The sequence below is a fragment of the Dermacentor variabilis genome, chromosome 2 (genome assembly GCF_050947875.1).
Source record: "Dermacentor variabilis isolate Ectoservices chromosome 2, ASM5094787v1, whole genome shotgun sequence".
NCBI classification, from domain to species: Eukaryota; Metazoa; Arthropoda; class Arachnida; order Ixodida; family Ixodidae; genus Dermacentor; species Dermacentor variabilis.
In genome coordinates, this window is record NC_134569.1 from 189787691 (window position 1) to 189797124 (window position 9434).

Consider the following 9434-nt stretch of genomic DNA (forward strand, 5'->3'; position numbering starts at 1 on the left):
GTGAAAATGCCGAAAACCGTATGCGACGATCCAACCTGTTCTTTGGAATAGCAGATGAAGCTAAGGAAAACTGGGCAGCTTCGGAAAAAAAGTTATACAATTTTGCTCCGAAAAATTGGGTACTGAATTCACGACTGTGCAGTTTGAGAGGGTGCACCTATTAGGGAAGTTTGCGGAAGGCAGGGTGAGGCCTATTATTGCGAAAATGACGTTTTTCAAAGACAAAGGCCGTATCTTGTCTTCTGCACGCAAACTGTAAGGGTCTGGTTCTTCAATTCGCGAGGATTTTTTGCTGGCTACCCGGCAGGCAACAAATCAGCTAATTGCTTTTTCGAAAACTGAAGCTAAGCCGTTTACGTTGTCAACCGATCGACTACGAATTAGGGACGCCATTTATATTTTTGATAGCGCTCAGAATACAGTTGTTCATTGTGTTAAATAGCAGGAAACCACACTGCATGAAGTGAACTGCAGGAAGTCAAAGCCACCTGTCATGGCACCATCATTTTCAATATCTTTCACAAATATCCGAAGTCTGTTGCCTTAACGCGACGATATTGCCTCATTTCTTGATGACTGCAGTTCAGATATTCTTGTTCTTACTGAAACATGGCTACACCCTGAAATAACAGATAATGAAATATTTCCACATGATAGCACATTTAACATTTTAAGGTGTGATCGGACCGAAAAGAGAGGTGGTGGCGTACTCCTTGGTATCAAAAGAAGTTACCTCACAGGTTATTAATGTAGATTCCAGTATTGAGAATGTATGGGCTGAATGTCAAACCTACAGAAACAAGCTACTGATAGGATGTTGTTATCGTCCTCCCGATACAAACCAGTACTTTCTTTTCGAACTGCGCAATAGTATTTCTAAAGCCCTTGAGCTCTGTCAGGCTGATCTCGTCCATGTTTTTGGCGACTTTAATTTTCCTTTGATCGACTGGAATAACCTATCATCTTGTTGTCATACATCAATAGAGTTCATTTCTTTAAGTTAGATTTCAATTTATTCTAAATAATTATCAGCCCACCCGTGGCACTAACATTTTAGATTTAGTTTTCACTAACGCCCCTGAAACAATTGGTGAAGTTGTTTGCTTAGACGGTTTCAGTCATCACAAACTACTACAACTTACTCTTAACATTCCCTTGAAGTATACAGGCGTCTGAAACAAAACCATCCGTGATTACAACAGGGGAGACTATGGCAATATTAACAAAGAACTTGAGACATTTCTTTCTGGCACCTTTTTTGCTTCGTTTTCTGATCGGTAAGTCAACGAAAGCTGGCTTCTGTTTAAAGAAAAGCTGTGTGCTTTAGTGGAACCGTATATTCCCCAAATCACAATAACCGGCGGTAGACAGAACCCTTGGTTGACCAAGTACCTTCGACGGCTAAGAAACAAGAAGAAAGGGCTATACGCAACTGCAAAGCATACAAACTCGCCCGTGGTATAGGATAAATGTAGCTCATTTTTGAAAGTTTACTGCTCATCTTTAAGGGAGGCTAAAGAAAAATACTATTCTCAAGATCTACCTTCACTACTTAAAAACAACCCCCAAAAATTCTGGCAGGTGATTTCACCCAATTGTGGCTCGCATCACATTTCACTAAGTGATGGTAATCAAGCTCAAATCAGTGACAAGGAATGCCCAGTCGTCTTTAATGCATTTTTTCATCCATATTCACAATAGAAGACCATTCTAATCTGCCGGAAGTCGCTGATCTAGATTACCAGTACATGCAATCCATCGCTGTAACAGAGGATGGTATCAGAGGTCTCATAAATAACCTTAAGTTGATTACTTCTTTGGGTGTCGATAATAGTAACTCAAAAATTTTAAAGAATACAGTAGCGCTATCTAGCAAATTCTTATGCAATATTTTCCGCCAGTCGTTATCATCAGGCCAGCTTCCCTTAGACTGGAAAATTGCCAAAGTGATACCAGTCCACAAAAGTGGTAGCAGGAACTCCCCAGAAAACTATCGTCCAATATCACTGACAAGTATTTGCTGCCAAATGCTTGAACATATCATTGCATCTCATATATATCATCTGGAATGAAATAATTTTTTTCTTTATTAACCAACGTGGGTTTTGGAAAGGTTTGTCATGTGAGACGCAGTTACTAGAATTCACTACAGACTCATTTTAACATGGACCATAATCTTCAAATAGATTGCTTTTTTTCTCGATTTCTCCAAAGCCTTCGACCGTGTGGCTCACTACCGTTTAATTTCCAAGTTATCCGTTCTCAAATTACACTGCTTAACGCTCTCCTGGATTCGTAACTTCCTAACAAATCGTCAGCAATTTACAGTCGTTAATAATTTTACGTCACCCCTTGTACATGTCAATTCCGGTGTACCACAGTGTAGCGTACTAGAACCCTTGCTTTTTCTGATTTACATCAATGATCTGCCCAATAACTTCTCATCCTGCATGCGTTTTTTGGCCGATGATTGTATATTATATCGACCAAATCGCAGCCTTCATGACCATCGCATTCTTCAAGAGGACCTTCATCCCGTTACAAAATGGTGTGAAGACTGGCAAATGAAACTTAACTCATCTAAATGCCAACTAATGACATTCACGCGAAAAACATCAATTCATAGGTTTTCCTATTATATAAACATAAATATAGTATCTCAGGCATCAGCATGTAAATATCTAGGCGTAAATCTTACACCGAGCCTTTCCTGGGCCGTTCACATTGCAACCATATGCACAAACGCTTCCAAATCTCTTGGGTATATTGGTCGCAACTTGCGTAATTGCCTGTCTAACATCCGTAAATTGGCATTCGTATCATTTGTACGCCCTCAGCTTGAGTTTGCGTCCCCTATATGGTCTCCCTACGAAGAATGCTTAATCCGCATGTTAGAAGTGATCCAAAACCGAGCTAGTCGATTTATTTCCCGAAATTACAGCTACCAGTCAAGCATTACTCAAATAAAACTCGACCTTTCCCTTCAATCACTGAGTAGCTGACGTGACACAGCACTCCTGTCCTTGCTCCATAGATATGTTCACCAAATCAAGCCATCAAACTTGCCACTGGAACGCGCGTCTTGCACATCACGGCGACTTTACAATGATTTAAGCCTCACTTACATTTTTGGCAACACTAACGCATTTAACTTCTCGGCTTTACCACGAGCGATTCGGTTATGGAATTCGCTTCTTAATAGCACTGTCACTCAAATGAGCAATGATAAATTCAGAAAACTACTGAACCTACAGTCTTCATCATAACAAATACATTCATCTGTACATGTGTCATGTCACATAATACGTGTCAAATACGGGTCATGACTTTCTTTTTCTTGTTATTGTGTTTCAATTTTGTTTGCTTTATGTGCTCGCGTTATGTACGTTATTTTGCGCGAGTGTTACATAGCTTTTTATGTTACCGTGAATTGTGCTTTTCATTCCTTTCCCGATAACTCTTTGTATTGATTTAGCGTTTTTATTTTTTACACTGTTTTGCAAGCGTGTGAGCATTAGAAACATTTTTAGCTCTCATATATCTGTTTTCTCTTGTCATTTGTTCAATGACGCCCCCCTTACTCAATGCTCCCCTTGGGGCCTGTAAGGTACTTTGAAATAAATAAATACATTTCATACCTGAAATGTTCTTTTTCATCAGTGAAATACGAATACATCATGTTCTCACTTAAGCAGGATAGATCTTGGAATCATTACAGAAACGTGCGAAATTGTAAATTACAGTTCCTTTTACAGCCGCATTACTAATGCAGCTCATCGTTTCATTTATGTGAAGTCCAGTGTTTGCATTGTGCATTTAACCTTTCTTGTAATTCTTGTAATATAAAACTTAAACCACAAATGACTACTGTTATTCCCCAGGATGAGTTTCTGATATCACGATTATATTTACGATATCACAGTCGCATCGCATAGTGCAGTTACCGAAAAATTAAATGCATAGAATGCCACATAGACAAATTCATTGCCTGTGATTCCTAGTCTATCATTCGTGGTGTCTGTTATGGCTCGGGGTTGCATCACAAATTGTTCCAGCCACTGCACGACTCAGCTGTTTACACACAAATCTGTCTTAGTAGTGACGTAATGCAATTTTTTGTGTGCTACAGCATGCTACCGTGTTTGCATTTTCTTGCTCACTGTACAGAGGGGTCCACTATTAAAGGGAACACTTTAGTGCACAGAATGTCGATTTTCCTTTCTAGAGACAGTACAATCACTTAGATTTGGAGCACATAACTTGTTGTTAGCTCTCACCCTTCTGTGCAGTGCACTAAGATTGCTTCCGCAGCCACATGCAGCTGCCAGCCAAGTGAGGGTGAGTGTTCCCTTTAACAGTGGACTGCACTGTACATCAGTAAAAGCACTCAAACTGCAGATGTCTCCAAACTTTATAGGAGTGCTTTCTCTGATTGCACATACAATTCTTTATTTATCGAGTTAACTTGGCAATGGCATTCTGTTGCTGAACATGAGGTCGCAGGTTCATCTCTCGGTTCTCTTCCTACTGACGGAGCAAAAAAATAAGCAAAATGCTTATATACCAAGCTTTACTCACGTTGCAGCAAACCTAATATTGATGTAAAACTTCCCCCGACATCATTCCTAATAAGCCTTTTGTTACGCTGTAATGTTAAACCTCATTTATCAGTTATTTTGTGGCTCGAGAAGGGAGGCTGTAGTTTGGTTATGTGCAATGCATAAAAAATTGCATGTGCAACTGAAGCAAGGCAGTTCATGTAGAAAGAACATGTTGCAGTATGTACTGCTCCAAGAAATAGGAAAATCTTTCAACCATATCACTGAAATATGCCTCATCAAATAGCACTGGAATGCAAATATCTTCATTCACAAACGCAATGCATGCTGAACTGCCGTGATGCCCATTTGTACGTGGAGTTGGCAGAAAAATGTAGCTGCACGCTTTAGGTTCTGATTCAAGGCCTTTTCTTTGTTTTTATCCATATTCTCTTCCAAGAATTTTTTCATGGATTCAGGGTATTTGATTTCCAGTACCCGCTCAGGACAACAGTTGCACTTTACTAGTCCATCTGGACTTGCACCCATGTAAGGACGGCCTTCCATAATGAAAAGTACGCAGTGCCTCACTACCAAATTCTCACGAGTGGTTTAGTGGCTTTGATAATTATCTTGCGCTGCCACGACACATTGCTGGTGTTCGGACATTATTCTGCCGCATCACTTTTTTAGCAAGGGTCTCAAATCACGTGGGCACATCTTTGTCCTCAACGTCGTTACACGGGTACATATGCTGTAGGCAATAGAAGCTGTGATCATGCCTACCCTGTGGCACAACCAGAGAAGGATTTGCTTGACCTCGTGTTAACTTTCAATCATTATATTGTCTTCGTGACTCTTGCTTTCCTGCAAGTGTTCAAGTAGCTCTTCTGTTGTCACTTCACCACTGATGCCAATAAACTCCTTAACTCCTTCAAAGAACCATTGAGTGTTAAGTCTCTGGGTGCTGGCTCAGAAGTGGAGCATCCTGGTTATATGGTTGGCTCCAACATGGCTTATGTTGCTGAAATACATTTTTCCAGAAATAATGCACAAGTAACATTCACAGCAGCATGGAGAAAATTGGTATGCACAAGAAATATGATGAAGCAGATAAAATCTTTTGTCTTGGATGCAAAGTACACAGATGCTTGGACAATTAATTGCTGTGGTAGTCGTGACACCTACGTTTGAATTTGTAGTCAGCGGACACTGTTTAGAGGTTTCAAAGCAACATATCCTTAGCAGCAAATGTTTGTAGCTGGAGAAATGCCTTGAAGACACGTCGGAGTCTATTCAAGAGTCGCAAGGTTTGGTGCAATCAACATTACATTTTGCTACATGTAGCTGCCTATGAAGGCTATTGGAAGGCATGAGCCTGGCTTACAACACCTCACACATCCTCAGATGTGTGATTAAAAATATGGTTAATATTTTTAAGGCTTAGCTAAACTCAGTGAACTGCCTAAAGCTTTACATAAATGGTACATCTTAGAACTGGTTATTTGCTACTGTGGTTATTGATCACGTGCTTTAAAGTAATGACGTTGCAACCACAACGAAACATTGCACACTGCCTGACTAAGCAATATATCGCAGTGCAGCTCATCAGGCGTGTCATCGACATTTCAAATACTCAGTATAGAAAGACTGCAAAATTAAACTTTTACAGTATTGGGACATATTTGCGCACTGAATTACTGCCAGTTGATAAGGACATTATGCTGATGGGCCAATCAGCTGCTGCTGGCCAGTCGTTTATGAGACTCAGATTCAAAAAGCCAAACCAAATTTGAATGCATACCTAATTCACTATCTCTGTCTAAGTGCATTTTTGCTGCAGATTGATAGCTGATATTCCCCAGAAGTCTCAAGTATGTTGACTTCCAGCTGGGGAGTCATTTTGATTTGTGCCTGGAAGATATAGCAACAAGAAAAGCACCAATGTTATGTTCTAGATGAAAACTTTGTAGTTGTTGAGTTGAGTTGATAGTGAGTAATTAGCATTGAGGTTTGTGCATTCATTTTCCCACCTCAAACTTAATAAGCAAGCATAAAAATTCATATTTTCGCGTCATCAAAGAGTGCTACATCCTACTTCTGTTTAGAATAAGAGATGTCAAGCATTCACCTAAGGTGCGCATATTGTTAACTATACTCAACAGCTAGCACTAATGACTTCGTTCGTACTCTGTGCCTATGACAAAGGCATTTGTAAATACCATTTGCAGTACATAGTTTACAGTAAACCTAGTGCCTTTGTTGAAGTCATGAAACTGTTCTTGCAGCTTAAGAAAATGCAAACAGCAAGGCTATCTACAAGAGCATTTTCACCAAACCAACATTGTAAGTAGAAATTGTGAGCTGCCCTTCATTTCAGCATTGGACTTGCTTTTTTCTCTCTCATTCCTATCAGTTTTAAAAGAATAATATATATGCAAACCTTCTTTTTACATGGAAGGTCGACTAGAGCTCTTGGTTCATACATTTGTTTAACAGGCTCTTAGTGCTCCTTGCCCCACTTCAGTGGCTGGTCAGTTGGCGAGAGCTTGTCGGAAGTCCTAGCAGCATTAATATGCAGCAGTACAGCTACAATGTGTTTACACTTGTGTTTTCTGTAAAATAAAAACCGTTAGGATATATCAATTCCAAAAACATTAAATCTCACAAATTGGTCTTAGTCTTCAAGCATAATATTTTTCGGTAAATGATGCGTAATCATACATTCATTAATCTTGTCACCATGCATTAGAACAACGACTGATGTGAAGTTTCAGTCTGAAGGAATAACTTTTCTGCCAAGAATAATGATCCTTGCAGCCTACAGGTGACTTTTTAGTAAAAAGACACTTTGAAAACAAAAGCTTCACCGCATAAAAATAAACGGAACAGGATTGCATTTAAAACATGTTTGTATATGTAGTTTTCACCACATATACAAAAAAGACTGGTGCTAGGCAAATATTTCTGCTAAATAGATATGACTTGACTACTGCATGGCTTGAATTCCGCAATTGGAACATGTGCCCCAAAGTTAATGATGATGAGAATTAGCGAATAATTGATGTTACCTAACCACGTTACAGTTTATCGTGCAAGTAATGTGCGCTTCTGCAATAAAACAGTTGATCTGATAGAATAGCGCTATCCCCCCTGCCATGGCAGACATTAGATAGATTTATTTGCAAGAAAAAATTGCCTAGGATGTCTAAATATCAAACAAAACAGTGCCAATGACACAGTGCATAATGTGCTTTCGGATGTCAGCTGGCAACTTAAGAATTATGGCATAAGCATTCTTTGCGAGTAGCCTAGTGCCGTGACGCGAAAAGTGTCATGCATTTTGTGTGCTCAAAAATGCGTTATATGCAAAACTACGACATTTAATCATTATAATAGTGTGAATGTAGATGGGTAGCTTTATAAGCGATAAAGAACAATTTAAAGCAAATGCAATAATACACTAAGGATACAGGAAAGAGAGGGGGACATAAGGAAGGTAACGATACAGGGATTTATGGAAAATGCACGGGGAAGCTTATGGTAAAGCAGAGCCAACTTGAAATTTGTGCGTTGACCAACTTGAAATTTGCAAGAGAGCCAGCTTAAATTTGAGGGTGGGCCAACTTAAGTTTCGGGGTAGGCCAACTTAAATTAGGGGGTATGCTTACACATGCTTGGACAAGGTTTCTTCCCAGCAGCTGGCCAGTGATCGAGTAGTCATACCCTGCTTTGCACGAACAGCTGGCTCGATCTACCACCGCGTCGCAAACAGTAATCTTCACTTCATGAGGAGCACTGTTCATGGCAGTCGTTTGCAAGACAAACGCCAGAAAGTCGAAACGAGCGTTCTCAGCTGTTGCGACGGTGCACTCAACGACGTGGCCCGCATAATAAACCTCCTGCGCCTCAGTGAGGCACCGGCTCGTCTCGCACGCCTTGTCCACATACCGGTTGATGCTGCTCAGCGGTAATGCAACTGCGAACAAAAATAATTTACAAGCAGGTTGTGTAAACTAATACATGTGACAGCACAGCTGCTACTGCGCTGCACGAAGAGACGAGCAGCCAGCAGGAAAGAAACTCCAGCAATTACCACCTTCAACTCGTTCGTGTGCAGAAACGATAACAGTTAGCTATTACATGGAAAACATGAAATCAAACAAGGTACGTCAGTGAGCATACTAGAAAACTGACACAACAGCTAGGGTGGTATTTTCTATGCTGTTCACTTTCGGATGTAGTGTCACTTTCGGTAGATTTCGCGAGACTTGACAGCGCTCTTGGCACTCTGCTAAGATAGAAAGCTTGGCGCAGTGCCAAAGAAAACGCTGTCAGACACATACGCGGACGCAAGCGGAGAACTCTTGTGAAACTATATCCGAAAGCGATCGTCCGAGCATCGCTTTCCAAGCATGCACGACGGAACGCGTGCTTTTCTCGTTCGCGCATTGAGGACGATTGTACGCACAAATGTTGTTTGCTTACCTGAAGCAGGATCACTGCTGTTTTCGTCGTTCATCTGAAGCTTGCGGCAAGCAAACAGCGAACGCAAACACCGTGCTACGCGGTGCGACAAAACGAGCGCACTTTATCTGGGCGGCTGCCGAAACTCTAGTCCTGGCCGTGACGTCATCTGAAGCTCCCGCCAGGCGGCGCCACTCCTATTTCTCGGGGCTAATGGTCCGCTCTTGTTGCTGACGGTGCGTTGGAAAGAGTGGTTCGTCATACGCGCTCGCCTTCCTCGCCGCGCCAGCTCGCATCTCTTGCATACACGCACGGGCTCCGGCAGGCGCGCGTTCGGCCGTTCGGCTAAGCGCACGGAACGTATGCCTTGCCGTGTTCGATTTGGTTTCACGCTTCATGTTTGCGTGCACCTCGCGCCCGTGTGTGCCG

At 41.3% G+C, this 9434-nt stretch overlaps 1 pseudogene; it reads right to left on the reverse strand.

Moving 5' to 3' along the window:
* Nucleotides 1–4717: 4717 nt before the first annotated feature.
* On the reverse strand, nucleotides 4718–9107 carry LOC142571117 (uncharacterized; annotated as a pseudogene).
* Nucleotides 9108–9434: the final 327 nt, after the last annotated feature.